The 13,030-nt window shown below is 43.5% G+C and overlaps 2 protein-coding genes across 2 annotated transcripts in view; one reads left to right on the top strand and one right to left on the bottom strand.

Moving 5' to 3' along the window:
- The window catches only part of Zbtb1 (zinc finger and BTB domain containing 1), a 34,369-nt gene extending 34,345 nt beyond the window's left edge, over positions 1-24 (bottom strand). The window contains exon 1 of the mRNA XM_013015770.1: positions 4-24. The gene's annotated coding sequence lies outside the window, so the exon portion shown is untranslated. The remainder of the gene's footprint in view (positions 1-3) is intronic.
- A 255-nt stretch (positions 25-279) lies between these two features.
- Zbtb25 (zinc finger and BTB domain containing 25) overlaps positions 280-13,030 on the top strand; it is a 41,511-nt gene continuing 28,760 nt past the window's right edge. The window contains exon 1 of the mRNA XM_013015207.1: positions 280-458. The gene's annotated coding sequence lies outside the window, so the exon portion shown is untranslated. The remainder of the gene's footprint in view (positions 459-13,030) is intronic.

A 13,030-nucleotide genomic window follows, 5' to 3' on the forward strand; every position in this document is an offset into this window, starting at 1 on the left:
CACCCCGGTCCCGCCGAACACGCGGGCGCATTCTCCCCGCCCCCGCCCGGACTGAAGGGGCGCCCGTGTTTTTGCACACCCCGGGGAAAGTCCCCGGGTCACGCGGCTGTGTGTGGGGAGCCCGTGACGCTCAGGCTCGTCCCCACGCTTCCGCCCAGAGTCACGACAGGGGACTTGTGGCGGCGGTACTCAGCGCGCGGGCCGACCCCCGCCCGGCCACTCCGGCGGGCTGGCGCGCACGTACGCACGCACGCACGCACGCACACCAGCTCCGGCGCCGCGGGTTCTTCGGCTACCAGGCGCACGGTCACGTGGTTCCACCGCACGGCGGCTGGCGCGGGAAGCCGCGCGAGAGCGGGCCCCGGGGTGCGTGAACGGCGCCTTTGCGTGCTGTGCGCCGCGCGGGAGCCCGCCCCTCCCGCACGGAGGAGCCGGCCCGCCGCCGCGGCGGAGTCTGGGTAAGCGTCCCGGCCCAGCCCCTGTGGGCTGCTCCGGGCTCAGTCCCTCCCGCCGCGAACCACCCGGGGCGGCGGCTGCTGCACGGGTCGCGGGGGCCGATGCAAGTAGCCGGGGTGAAGGGCGTTTCTGGTCCGTTTGAGATGTCAGGCTGGGCGCAGGAGGAAAATGGCAACCGCGGCAGAGCTCGGGGCGCAATGGATTCCCTGACCTACCTTCGCTGCGGGCCGCCGGGGCCTGACGCTGGCGGGGATGGCGCGCGGGGCCTTCGCAGAGGCATGGAGTCCTGTTGGCTGCGGGGCCTGCTGCCACCCCGCACGGGCGAGGCCCGAGGCTGCTTCCCCTGGGCGCCCGGGCCTGCGCGGATTTGCTGGCTGGGCTACGGGGACGGAGCGACCACTACCCTTCCTTCCCCTCCAGTGTGTGAGCTCCCAGATTCTAGGGGAGGAGGCCCGCCTACTCCGACTATTCTCTTCTTTCTTTCTTTTTTAAATGTTTAGCTCCCATGCAAACCCAGTGTTTCGTTTTGAAGCCTGAACCATCTTATCATCGCCGTCATTATTTGAAGAAATCAAGCTGTTATCAGTTGCTTGGGCAACGCCTAGCAAAGTATCTGGGAACTGACCGCAGCTAACAAACGTGTTTTATAAATTAACACCGGTGTTCTTCCTCCATTGCAAAGGGATCCAACTTGGCATTCTTTCCTTTGAAACTCAAGTGCTTTTGAAGGGGCTGTTGATTCTCTCATATATTCTGTCAACTTTAGAATCTCGCCAAGCTTTAGACCTCATATAAAATCCAGTTCATCCTTTTCCTTTTCAGACCTGATGAGCACTTCGTTGCTTAGTCTGGGTCTTACCTCTCAATAGCTGAACGTGACATCTGCAGTCACTTTTGTCGTGTCATTCCCTCTGTACCAAGAATGAAACTGCCAGTTTAACCTGCTCTGGGCAGTGTATTCACCAGCGGTGATTACAGTTGCCTTGAAAATTTCTCAAGTTCATTGAGAAATCGGGCTCGGCCAGGTGAAGTAGCTCAGTGTCTAGGAGAGACTGTAATGATTTTGGAGCCCATACCACACATCTCTTCATTTCTGGTGTCTGCGAGAATCATAGACAGTTGTCACAGACAGTTGGTTGTTCCTTTAGGTTAAGGCATCACATTCTCTTAGCAGTCTGGATGTGTTTGACTTAAGGGTAAAGGAAGACTCCTTTACCCATTATGGAGTGCTGCTGGTGTGCTAGACATAAATTCAGTTTGATGGCTAGAGATGCCATTAGGAAATCATAATACATAAGGGGATAGCAAGAAAACAGGAAGGGAGTCCACAAGACCCACCCTACCCTTTTTGCCCAGACCCACCCTAGATGTCGTTTTGGATATAGTAAAAATGATTTCTCAAGTTTGGTTCATATTTTTTAAGTACCATCAGTGGGACAACTTCCATTCCCACTGCTTTCATGGGTGAATTTTGAAGCCTTACTAAAAAGAGAAGGTCTTGTTGTCTCTGTGTTACAAATAATGTTAGGAGCCTGAGGAAATGAGGTCAGAGAGATTTACCTGACTGTGCTGATGTAATCATTTGCAGAGGAATTTAAGCCTAGATCACTTATCTTTCAAGTCTAGTCAGTGCCCTTATGCATTATATCGAGCTCCCACTTCAAACCAGGAAGGGAGTGAGAGAATCGCCTGTGGCTGATTTATTGGCGCCTGTGGTTGCCCAGAGAGGCCAACTAGGACTTTCAGCTGCCCTCTACGTTTAGAAAGTGGAGCTATGTGCTTCCACCCTATCTCCTGAGGGGAATGCTAAGGAGCCAGGCTGTCTAGCTGGGGAGGAGGGGCCCAAGGGCCTTGGCCATAAAATATCCTAGCCAGGGCAGTGCTGGGAAGTATTGCATAATGCCCTCCTACTACTGAACCAAAGTGATTTATTCGCTATAATCTGTAGGTAGTGTTTCACCAACTTGTCCATTTCAGTAGTAATGGCCAGAAAAGAGTTGGAAATTTCATATTATAGATTCCCCCTCCCCCCCTTTTTTTAAAGTTAAAGTGCAAGCCTGGCCCTGGTGGCTCATGCCTGTAATCCTAGCTACTAAGGAGTCTGAGATCTGAAGATGGTGCTTCAAAGCCAGCCTGGGCAGGAAAGTCCATGAGACTCTTATCTCCAATTAACCTCCAGAAAACTGGAAGTGGCGCTGTAGCTCAAGTGGTAGAGCACTAGCCTTCAGCTGAAGAGCTCAGGGACAGTGCCCAGGCCCAGAGTTAAACCTTCATAACCAAACAAAAAACAATGCAGGTGCTCTTACCTTGAAAATGTAAAATACTTTTACACCACTCATTTCTGTTTATTTAATCCACAGAACTTGCAAACTCCAGCCCTTTGAGAGGAAAAGGTGTTCTTAATTTGCTAGTTACCAGCACAAGCAATGGAGTTAGATGGGGTTTTTTGATCTCTGCTTCATGGCATTTTTAGTTGTGTGTCCTAAATATAAATTTCGTCCTTATCTGCAAAATACAAATAGTGAAAATAATACATTAGTACCATGGGGGTTGAAAGAAATTGTATGGGCTGGGAATATGGCTCACTGGTAGAGTGCTTGCCTGGCATGCATGAAGCCATTGGTTCAATTCCTTAGTGCCACATAAAGAGAAAAGTCTGTAAGTGGTGCTGTGGATCAAGTGGTAGAGTATTATCCTTAAGCAAAAGAAGCTCAGGATCAGTGTCTAGACCCTGAGTTCAAGGCCTAGGACTGGCAAAAAAAAAGATTGTATGTAAGGCATTTAGCACAAGGCTTTGGATATAGTATTACTCTTCATAACAGTAGATATTGACAATAGTACTATATTCCCCTACCATAGGAAAGATACTGCTACTTGAACTTTTGAAAAAGAGTGGAAGAAGTAAAGCAATCATAAATCTGAGGATTATTACTTGGTTTTATTTATACTTGTTTCTCCCATATACACTGCCCTCTGGTCTTGGGGCTTGAACTCAAGGCCTGGACCCTGTCCCTGAGCTTTTTTGCTCAAGGTTAGTGCTCTATAACTTTGAGCCATAGTGCTACTTCTGGTTTTCTGGTGGTTAATTGGAGATAAGAGTCTCACAGAAGCTGGGTGCTGGGTGGCTCACGCCTGTAATCCTAGCTACTCAGGAGGCTGAGATCTGAGGATCACAATTCAAAGCCAGCCTGGGTAGGAGAGTCTGTGAGACTCTTTATCTCCAATAAAAACCACTAGAAAACTGGAAGTGGCACTGTGGTTCAAGTGGTAGAGCACTCGCCTTGAGCTGAAGAGCACAGGGACAGCACCCAAGCTCAGAGTTCAAGCCCCACGACCGACCAAAAAAAAAGGGGGGGGGGTCTCACAGACCTTCCTGCCCAGGCTGGTTTTGAACTATGATTCTCAAATCTGAGTAGCCTCCTGAGTAGCTAGGATTATAGGTGTGAGCCACTGGCTCCTAGCTCTCCCCACCCCCCATTTTGAAAAATATTTTTTTCCAATTTGGAGGAAAAGTATTCATAGTGTTAAGTTTTTAAAATTTTTCTAATTCATTTCTTCCCTGTTTATAAATAAGTTATACACAGATGTTTCATTTCTTCTGAAAAAGGTAGGCCCTTTAAGCAAAGGGTTTCATTAGTCCAGGTGGGTAATACGTTCATGGAACTCTGTAATATGTTCATGTTCTCTGCCAAAAGAAGTGTTGGTTGACTTACCCCATAAATAATCATTGCTCTTGCTCACTGTGTTCTCCAGGTCTACTAGCGTGAGTACCTGATTTTTTTTTTCTGTCAGAAATACCTACATCCATCTATCTGTCTGTCTGACTGTCTATCTATCTATCTATCTGTCTACGGGCTAAGAAGAATCTTCCTCACGGGGTTCTGTATTTTTTGTTTTGTTTTGCTTTAAGTTCTTGCAGTTTATACTCTGTGTTACCTTTTGTTGACCTGGTGCTATGGCTTTATCAGGCTTTCCACAGCAGGGTTGGAGACAGAGAAGGCTGTTGGTGTCAACAGACAGGAGGCCCATACTAACATTTCCTTATTCAGTTAAAAGTTGCTAGAGCGTAACTGCTCTTCCTGTATCATCTACAGCTACTTCTCTAACATCTGTACATTTTCATAAATATATGTCTAGAATATAGGACCAATTCTACCTCAGGTCCTAGTTTCAGATATGGGGTTGCTATATCATTTTTAGATATTATGAAAGTAAGTATAAAGGAATATGGGCATAATTCTTTTTCTTAATTTTTTTCAGCCAGATGCCAGTTGCTCATGCCTATAATTTTTACTATGTAGGCGGCTGAGATATAAGGATTAAGGTTCAAAGCCAGCCCAGGCAGGAAAATCCATGAGACTCTTACTTCCAGTGAACTTCAAAAGAGTTGGAAGTGGAGCTGTGGCTCAAGTGGTAGAGTGCTAGCCTTGAAAAAAAAAGAAAAAAAGTTCAAAGACAACACTTAGGCCCTGAGTTCAAGCCCTAAAACCAGCACTCACAAAAAATATGTGTGTGTGTGTGTGTGTGTGTGTGTGTGTGTGAGTGTGTGTGTGTGTGTGTGTGTGTGTGTGTGTGTGTGTGTGTGTAGCTGGGTGTGGGTGGCTCACGCCTGTAATCCTAGCTAGTCAGGAGACTGAGATCTGAGGATCATGGTTCAAAGCCAGCCAAAGTAGAAAAGTCTGTGATACTCTTATCTGCAATTACCCACCAGAAAACCAGAAGCGGTGCTGTGGCTCAAAGTGGTAGAGCACTAACACTGAGCAAAAAAAGCTCAAGGGGGGAGGCTGGGAAGGGATGTGAAGGTAAACAAAAGGAGGAGGCTGCAATGCTTGGTAAGAAATGTACGCATTATCCTGCCCATGTAATTGTAACCCCTCTGTACAGTATCTTCACAAATAAAAAAAAAAAAAAAAAGCTCAGAGGCAGTGGCAAGGCCCCCAGTTCAAGCACCAGGACTGACTGGTCTTGGGCCTTTGAACTCTGGGCTTGGGTTCTGTCCCTGCACTTTTCAGCTCAAGGCGAGTGCTCTACCACTTGAGCCAGAGAACCACTTTCTGTTTTTTCTAGTGGTTTATTGGAGATAAGAGTCTCATGGACTTTTTTGCCTGGGCTGGCTTTGAACTGTGATCCTCAGATCTCAGCTTTCCTGAGTCGCTAGGATTACAGGTGTGAGCCACCAACGCCTGGCAAATTATGTCTTTTATAATATAGCACTTGGAATAGTTTTTATTTTATAGCCATAGTAAGTAGGTTAGAAATCATGAAATATGTCTCTGACAATTTTCTTATCTTAATTAAGCATCAAATCTCAGTGACACAGAGAATATAAGTTTTTCCTCAAAAAGAGCACTTTAATCCCTTTATTCTTTTTTGTTTATTTTTTACAAGGCTTCTTAACATCCTGACAGAATGAAGAGCAGTGTGATCCAGAATATCATTCTGGCTACTTAGATCTGAGAGTACAGTCCAATGCAGTGGATTTTTTTTAAACAAAACCAGTGATGTTGATTGTCAAGCAAATAACCAATTAAACATAAAGATTAGTATAAACTTGTTTCATCTTACTTAGTTTGAACTGATCAAGAGTTGCTACACTTTAGAAGGTAAATAAAGCCAGGTGCCAGTGGCTCAGGCCTATAATCCAAGTTACTCAGGAGGCTGAGATCTGAGGATCCCTGTTCAAAGCCAGCCCAGGCAGGGAAGTCAGTGAGACTCTTATCTCCAATAAACCACTCAGGAAATCAGAAATGGTGCTGTGGCTCAAGTTGTAGAGTTCTCTCTTTGAGGCGAAGAGCTCTGCAACAGCGCCCAGGCCCAGAGTTCAAGCCCCACGACCAAAAAAAAAAAAAAAGGTAAATAAGGTTTTTGTTGTCTTTTAAATACTAGTACTAAGCTTGTTGTTGTTAATGTTGCTTTGATGACAGATAAATTTTAAATTTTGTTTCTTTTAAGTTTTCCTGTAATCTCTCTCGCATCTTAGAATTTCTACCAAAATTTCTTAAATGTAATTTTTAAGATCTTTCTATATGTGTGGGAAATTTTGGCCATTCCACATGGCACAAAAACTAACATGAATGGTCAAATGATTAGCAAAGGTTATATAAAAATCCTAGATAGGGCTAGAAGGGTTTTTTTTGTTTTTTTGGGTCCGGTCATGGGGCCTGAGCTCTGGGCTTGGACACTGTCCCTCAGCTCTTCAGCTCAAGGCTAGTGCTCTACCACTTGAGCTACAGTGCCACTTCTGGCTTTTTTTTTCTTTTTGCTTATGTGGTGCTGAGGAATCGAACCCAAGGCCTCAGGCATGCAAGGCAAGCGCTCTACCACTGAGCCACCTTCCAACCCCTAGAAGTTTTTTCAGTAGTAGAGTACATGCACCATAAAGACTTGGGTTAATCCCCAGAAGAAAGAAAGGAGGGGAAGGAAAAGAGAGGAAGAAAAAGCTTAGCTAATAATTTGCAAAATAGGTTTATTAGAAAATATTCTAAGCTAGGCAGTAGTGGCACATGCCTATAATTCTAACTACCCAGAAGACTGAGACCTAGAAGGACCAGGTTCAAAGCACCTGTGGTTTTTACTCCAGCAGAGAAGTTGGAGAGATTTCATTCCAATTAACCAACAGAAAGCCAGGTTGGAAGCATAGCTCAAGTGGTAGAGTGCCATCTGAGTGAGCAAGCAAGCCAAATGAGAATATGAGGCTTCAAGTCCTGGTACAAAAAAAGAAAACAAAAGTCTAATAGCTTTGCAGTGGATCGAAACTGTAGGCTGAGACAAAATGATTATGTGTTAAAATGGCAAAAGGTTTTTTGTTTTTGTTGAGCCATTACTGGAGCTTGAACTTGGCCTGGGAGCTGTTTTTAACTTTTTCTCTAAGGCTGGTATGCTACCACTTGAGCCACACCACCATTTTTAGCTTGTTGGTTAATTGGAGATGAGTCTCATGGACTTTCCTGCCCAGGCTCACTTCTCAATCTTGATACCAGTGTCTTGAGTAGCTAGAATTACAGGTGTGAGCTGCTGGTGCCTGACTAGGATCTACCTTTTGTAAATCCAACTTCTCAATATGCTTAGCCTGTAATCCAGCTACTCAGATTTTCATAATCTTTTTTTAATAATGCTTAGTATCAAACCCAGGACCTTGCTCATATTAAGCAAGTACTCTACTACTGAGCTACCTCCCACCAACTAGGCAATACTTTTTATTACAATGTGAATGGAGCCTGAAACTAAAACTCTTTAGGACAGCTGATAAAGAATGATAGATGATTAATTCCTATTGAAGTAGTTCTACAGACTAAAACAATAAACTTGAAGAAAAGATTTTTTTAAAAAATGAGTACATGAGCTGGGTGCTAATGGCTCACGCCTGTAATCCTACCTACTCAGGAAGCTGAGATCTGAGGATCATGGTTCAAAGCTAGACCTGGCAGGAAAGTCTGTGAGACTCTCCAGTTAACCACCATAAAGCTGGAAGTGGAGCTGTGGCTCAAGTGGTAGAGTGCTAGCCATGTCCAAAAAAGTTCAGGCCCTGAGTTCAAATTCCAGGACTGGCTAGCCATAGATGTTTCCATTTCTATGGCTTCTAGTCTGAGGGAAAGTCCTTCAGTTGGTGGCATGAAATGGCTAAAATAGAGCTAACAGACTCTTGCTTGAAAAGGGACCAGAATTCAGAATACCATTTGGGAAGTGAAGGGGACATCCTATATGTATACTGTAGATCAGTGTCCACATAGCACATCTAAGGCTAAAAGAGCTAAACAGAGATGCTAGCTGCTGCCCACATGAAGGGCACATAACAGAGTATAAATCCAGCCTAAGGAATCTTACAAAGTCCACAGTCCATAATCCTACTTTTTAGGATTTAATCTAAAATGACTAGACATGACAAAAAAATATCACCTATTATAGAGGTTAATGCCACAGTGACCAAAAGTTTAACACAGAAGATTTAAAACAGTTATTATGGGCTGGGAAGGTGGCTCAGTGGTAGAGCGCTTGCCTTGCATGCATGAGGCCCTGGGTTTGATTCCTCAGCACCACATAAGCAAAAAAGAAAAAAAGCCGGAAGTGGCGCTGTAGCTCAAGTGGTAGAGTGCTAGCCTTGAACTGAAAAGCTGAGGGACAGTGCCCAGGCCCAGAGTTCCAGCCCCACAACTGGATCCAAAAAAACAAAAAACAGTTATTATGGCAATGCATAAGAAGAGAAAGCAAAATAAACATGAATAAATAGGAAATTGTAGCAGAGAAGTAAAATCTCAAAAAGGAAATGAAATGAAAATTTAGGCCTGAAATTAGAATATCTGACATCATAAAGTATTACTTTAGTTAGTTATTGGCTTTAGTCAGTTATAAATGACAAAGAGTATGAATTTGAGGGTAGACTATTAGAAATTTGAAATTTTTATGAACTCTAAAGATCAGTGCTTTATATGGGTGTCAAGTTTGTTATTCCAGGTTTCCTAAAGTCCTAGACTCTTCCTGTTACATGCTGTGCTCACCCTAGTCCTTTTCTTCTATAAGAAATAGATGTTTCTTTTCTCCACAGATAACTACTGCACTAGGTCTCCTCACTTGTGGCTCTTAGACTGCTTCCTCCAGCTCACAGGTCTTCCTTAGATCTGCAGCTCCTTCAACATCCCATCCTATCCATGCCCATCTGCTTTCTTTTTTTTTTTTTAATATTGTAAATAGCAATTTTTTATTGTGAAACTACAGTTCAGAGGGGTTACAATTACATGGGGAAGGTAATGAGTACATTTCTTATCAAGCATTGTTGCCTTCCCCTTCCGATCCCTTCCCAGCACCCCCCCCCATCTGCTTTCTAAAGTCCCTTGAGTCAAATAGTTTGTCTTTGCTGCTTTTCTGAGCTTGTCAGAGGCTACCAGTTAGCTCTGTGTCCCCACACTTAGAGGTGTTTTTAGTGGGCCTCACCCCCATTTTTCTTCAATATCTTGTTTCATTGCCACCTCCTGCCTCTGAAGTTCTTGCCTTTTCTCACCTTCCTTCCCTTCCCTCAATGATAGTGTTTTCTTATTTCTCCCTCTGTTTTATTGTATCTTTTCTATGCAAAGATTCCTACTTAGATTTAATTTTTTTTTCCCAACATGGAGCTTGAACTCAGGGCCTAGATGTTGTTCCTGAGCTTCTTTGTGCTCAAGGCTAGCGCTCTACCATTTGAGCCACAGTGCCTCTTCCAACTCTTTGGTGGTTAATTGGAGAGTCTCACAAACTTTCCTGACAGGGCTGGCTTTTGAACCGAGATCCTCAGATCTCAGTTTCTGAGCAGCTAGGATTATAGGCATGAGCTACCCCAGCACTGGGCTTCCATTTTTTCCCCCTCTTAATTTCATTGTGTGTTATTGTGGCATTGCGTCTAGTTTTTCTCACATGAGCTTTGTCCCACCTATTCCTTCTACTGATCATCAGGCATTTCTACTTCTATGTCCTGGAGTATACACTTTGAACTCACTGTATCCAAAATGAAACCTTTACTAAAGTCAGTTTCTGTGCCTTAGCTCTGGTGGGGCTTCGCCTTTATGTCAACAAAATGACAGCTACTCTGGAAATACATTCTGAAGAAATGGATGAATTCTCCCATTTACCCTGCCTTCAACTCAGTTTCTGGCTGACCTCATCTAGTCTGCTGTCAAGTATACCTCTTGTATTATGTATTCCTTCATTCCCAACTGCTTTCACTTGGCTATTGTAGTAGGCTCCTGATTATTCTTTTTTTTTTTTTTTTTTTGGCTTCAAGTTCCTCAGTTGGGCCTTTTTTGCTTATAGCTTGTGCTGTACACTAGAACTATACCTCTAGTCTGTGTCTTTGGCTGGTTAATTGGAGATAGAGAGTCTTCCAGATTCCCTCCCTCCCTTCACTGACTTTGAACTTTGATCCTCTATGTTTTGGCCTCCCCAGAAGCTAGAATAACAGGCAAGAACCACCAGCGGTGTGTGATGTGTGTGTGTGCGTGCGTGCCTGCGTGTATGTGTGTGTGTGTGTTTCAGACTTCACTGAAGACAGAAATTTGAGGAAAAGGCAAATGGGTTTACTTTGCTAATCTTTTATGTGTTGCCACTAGAGCAATATCAATTCATTGGCTTTTGGATGATAGCATACTGAATACTACTAATAAGGGCTTCACTGTTCCTAAGTTATTATATGCATCATCTGATTACACTCATCACACCTTAAGGTAGATACTGTCACTACCCATGTTTTGTAAGTGAAACAGGCTCAGACGGAATAGTGAATGTCCTGCCTGGATCACACAGCTAATGAGTTGCAGAGCTGGAAATTTTAAGCTGTCAGATTGCAAGGTCCAAGCTTTCACTACTGTGATTTTCACCTTTGTACAGAATAAGTAACTGATGCTGTTTTTATACAAACATCTGCTGTTCTCATTGCAAACAACTACATTTTAGTCTTAACTCAGTATCCCCTTGAGCTAAACCTATCTTTTGTTTACTGTTTTTTTGTGCCAAACTGAATTCTTCTGTTACCTAAATAATCACATTCCTTCCATTCATTTTATTAATTTTTGTCTGTTCAAGTAAGATTAGTTTGAATGTTTTATTCTCTTTCTGAGTTATCTTATCTCCCCTTCTTCACATGTTCTCTGAACTGCTCTGATGGGTGGCATAGAACACTTCTATTTCCTATTGACTATTGTTTTATATTCCTTAATAAGTTTTATCTCCATTATCTGTAATCCTCTTGACTTTAGCATCTGTGTCATTTTTTTCCTTGCTACAAGCCTTGTACAGTGTTATGCTTTCAATATTTTTGTTATATTTGTTTTCAGGAGTATTTGTTGAGTAAATTAAAAAGCAAAACAAAACAAAAACTTAGGCTGAAATCTGAGTATCTCGGTTCCAACCAGTCTGGGCAGAAAAGTCCATGACATTCTTATCTTCAGTTAACTACAAAAAAGCCAGAAGTGAAGGTGTGACTCAAGTAGTAGAGTGCCAGCCTTTAATGACAAAGCTAAGCCAGAGCTCAAGGCCCTGTGTTCAGTCTTTAGTACCAGCATACACACATATAGAGTAGCTGCACCAGGCACCAGTGGTTCATGCCTGTAATCCTTGCTACTCAGGTGGCTGAGATCTATGGATCGAGGTTTGAAACTATTCCAGGCAAGAAAATCTATGAGGCTTATCTTCAATTAACCAGGAAAAGCTGGAGTGTCACTCATGAGACACTGATCTCCAATTAACCACAAAAAAGTAGAGCTGTTGCTCAAGTGGAGCACTAAAGCACTTGAGCACAAAAGTTCAGGGTCAGCACCCAGTGCTGTCCAGAATTCAAGCCCCAGAACTGACCCAGAAAAAAAAAAAAAAAAAGTAACTGTTACTCAGACCATTAACTACAAGATTTTTTGTTTTGTGGCACTTTTTCCCATATCATTCAGTGGTTCATTATACCAACTCACAATTTAGACAGGAAGTACTGGTGAAAATGTTTATGATACATGGTTGGTTGTTTGATTGTAAAGCTGGGTTTGAGGGTTAGGGTTAGGGCTCAATGGTAGAATATCTAGCATGATATGAGGCCTTGAGTTCATTTCTCAGTACTACAGAAACATACTTCAGCTGGGTGCCGGTGGCTCATGCCTGTAATCCTAGCTACTCAGGAGGCTGGAATCTGAGGATCACGGTTCAAAGCCAGCCCAGGCAGGAAAGTCCGTGAAACTCTTATCTCCAATAAAAACCACCAGAAAACCAGAAGTGGTGCTGTAGCTCAAGTGGTAGAGTGCTGGCCTTGAGCTGAAGAGCTGAGGGACAGTGCTCAGGCCGACAGTTCAAGCCCCATGACCGACAAAAAAAAAAAAAAAGAAACTTACTTCAGTTTGAGCCATGTTATTAAAGAAATGCTTGCCTCAAGCTGGGAAGGTAGCACAGTGGTAGAGTGCTTGCCTTGCATGCATGAGGCCCTGGGTTTGATTCCTCAGCACCACATAGCAGAAAAAGCCAGAAGTAACACTTTGGCTCAAGTGGTAGAGTACTTGCTGTGAGCTGAAGAGCTGAGGGAGAGCATCCAGGCCTAGAGTTCAGGCCCCATGACCAACAAAAGAAAAAAATGCTTGCCTGGCGCCAGTGGCTTACACCTGAGATCTGAGGATCACAGTTCAAAGGCATCCCATGAGACTCTAATCTTCAATAAACTACTCAGAAAAAACCAGAAGTGGTGGTGTGGCTCAAGTGGGAGAGCACTAGCCTTAAGCACAGAGAGGTTCAGGCCCTGAGTTCAATCCCCAGGACTGGCAAAAACCAAAAACAAAAACTATTGCACCTTGTTGAGATATATATATATATATATATATATATATATATATATATCTCACACACACACACACACACAAATATATGTAACCAATAAGAGCATTTTGATATACTATATAAAAATCATAAACACCAAGTTTGGCACAGTGGCTACCTTTGAGGGTAACGCGTAGATCAGGGAATAAAATGAAGGAGAGACGCTAAAGAGTAACCACCAAGTTTGTGATGTTTGTTTTCTGTTCCAAGTAGTGGGGATTTGGGGATTTTTCATTGCTTTCAGTATCTACTTCTATTTTTT

Source organism: Dipodomys ordii, unplaced genomic scaffold, assembly GCF_000151885.1.
Source record: "Dipodomys ordii isolate 6190 unplaced genomic scaffold, Dord_2.0 Scaffold2, whole genome shotgun sequence".
NCBI lineage: Eukaryota > Metazoa > Chordata > Mammalia > Rodentia > Heteromyidae > Dipodomys > Dipodomys ordii.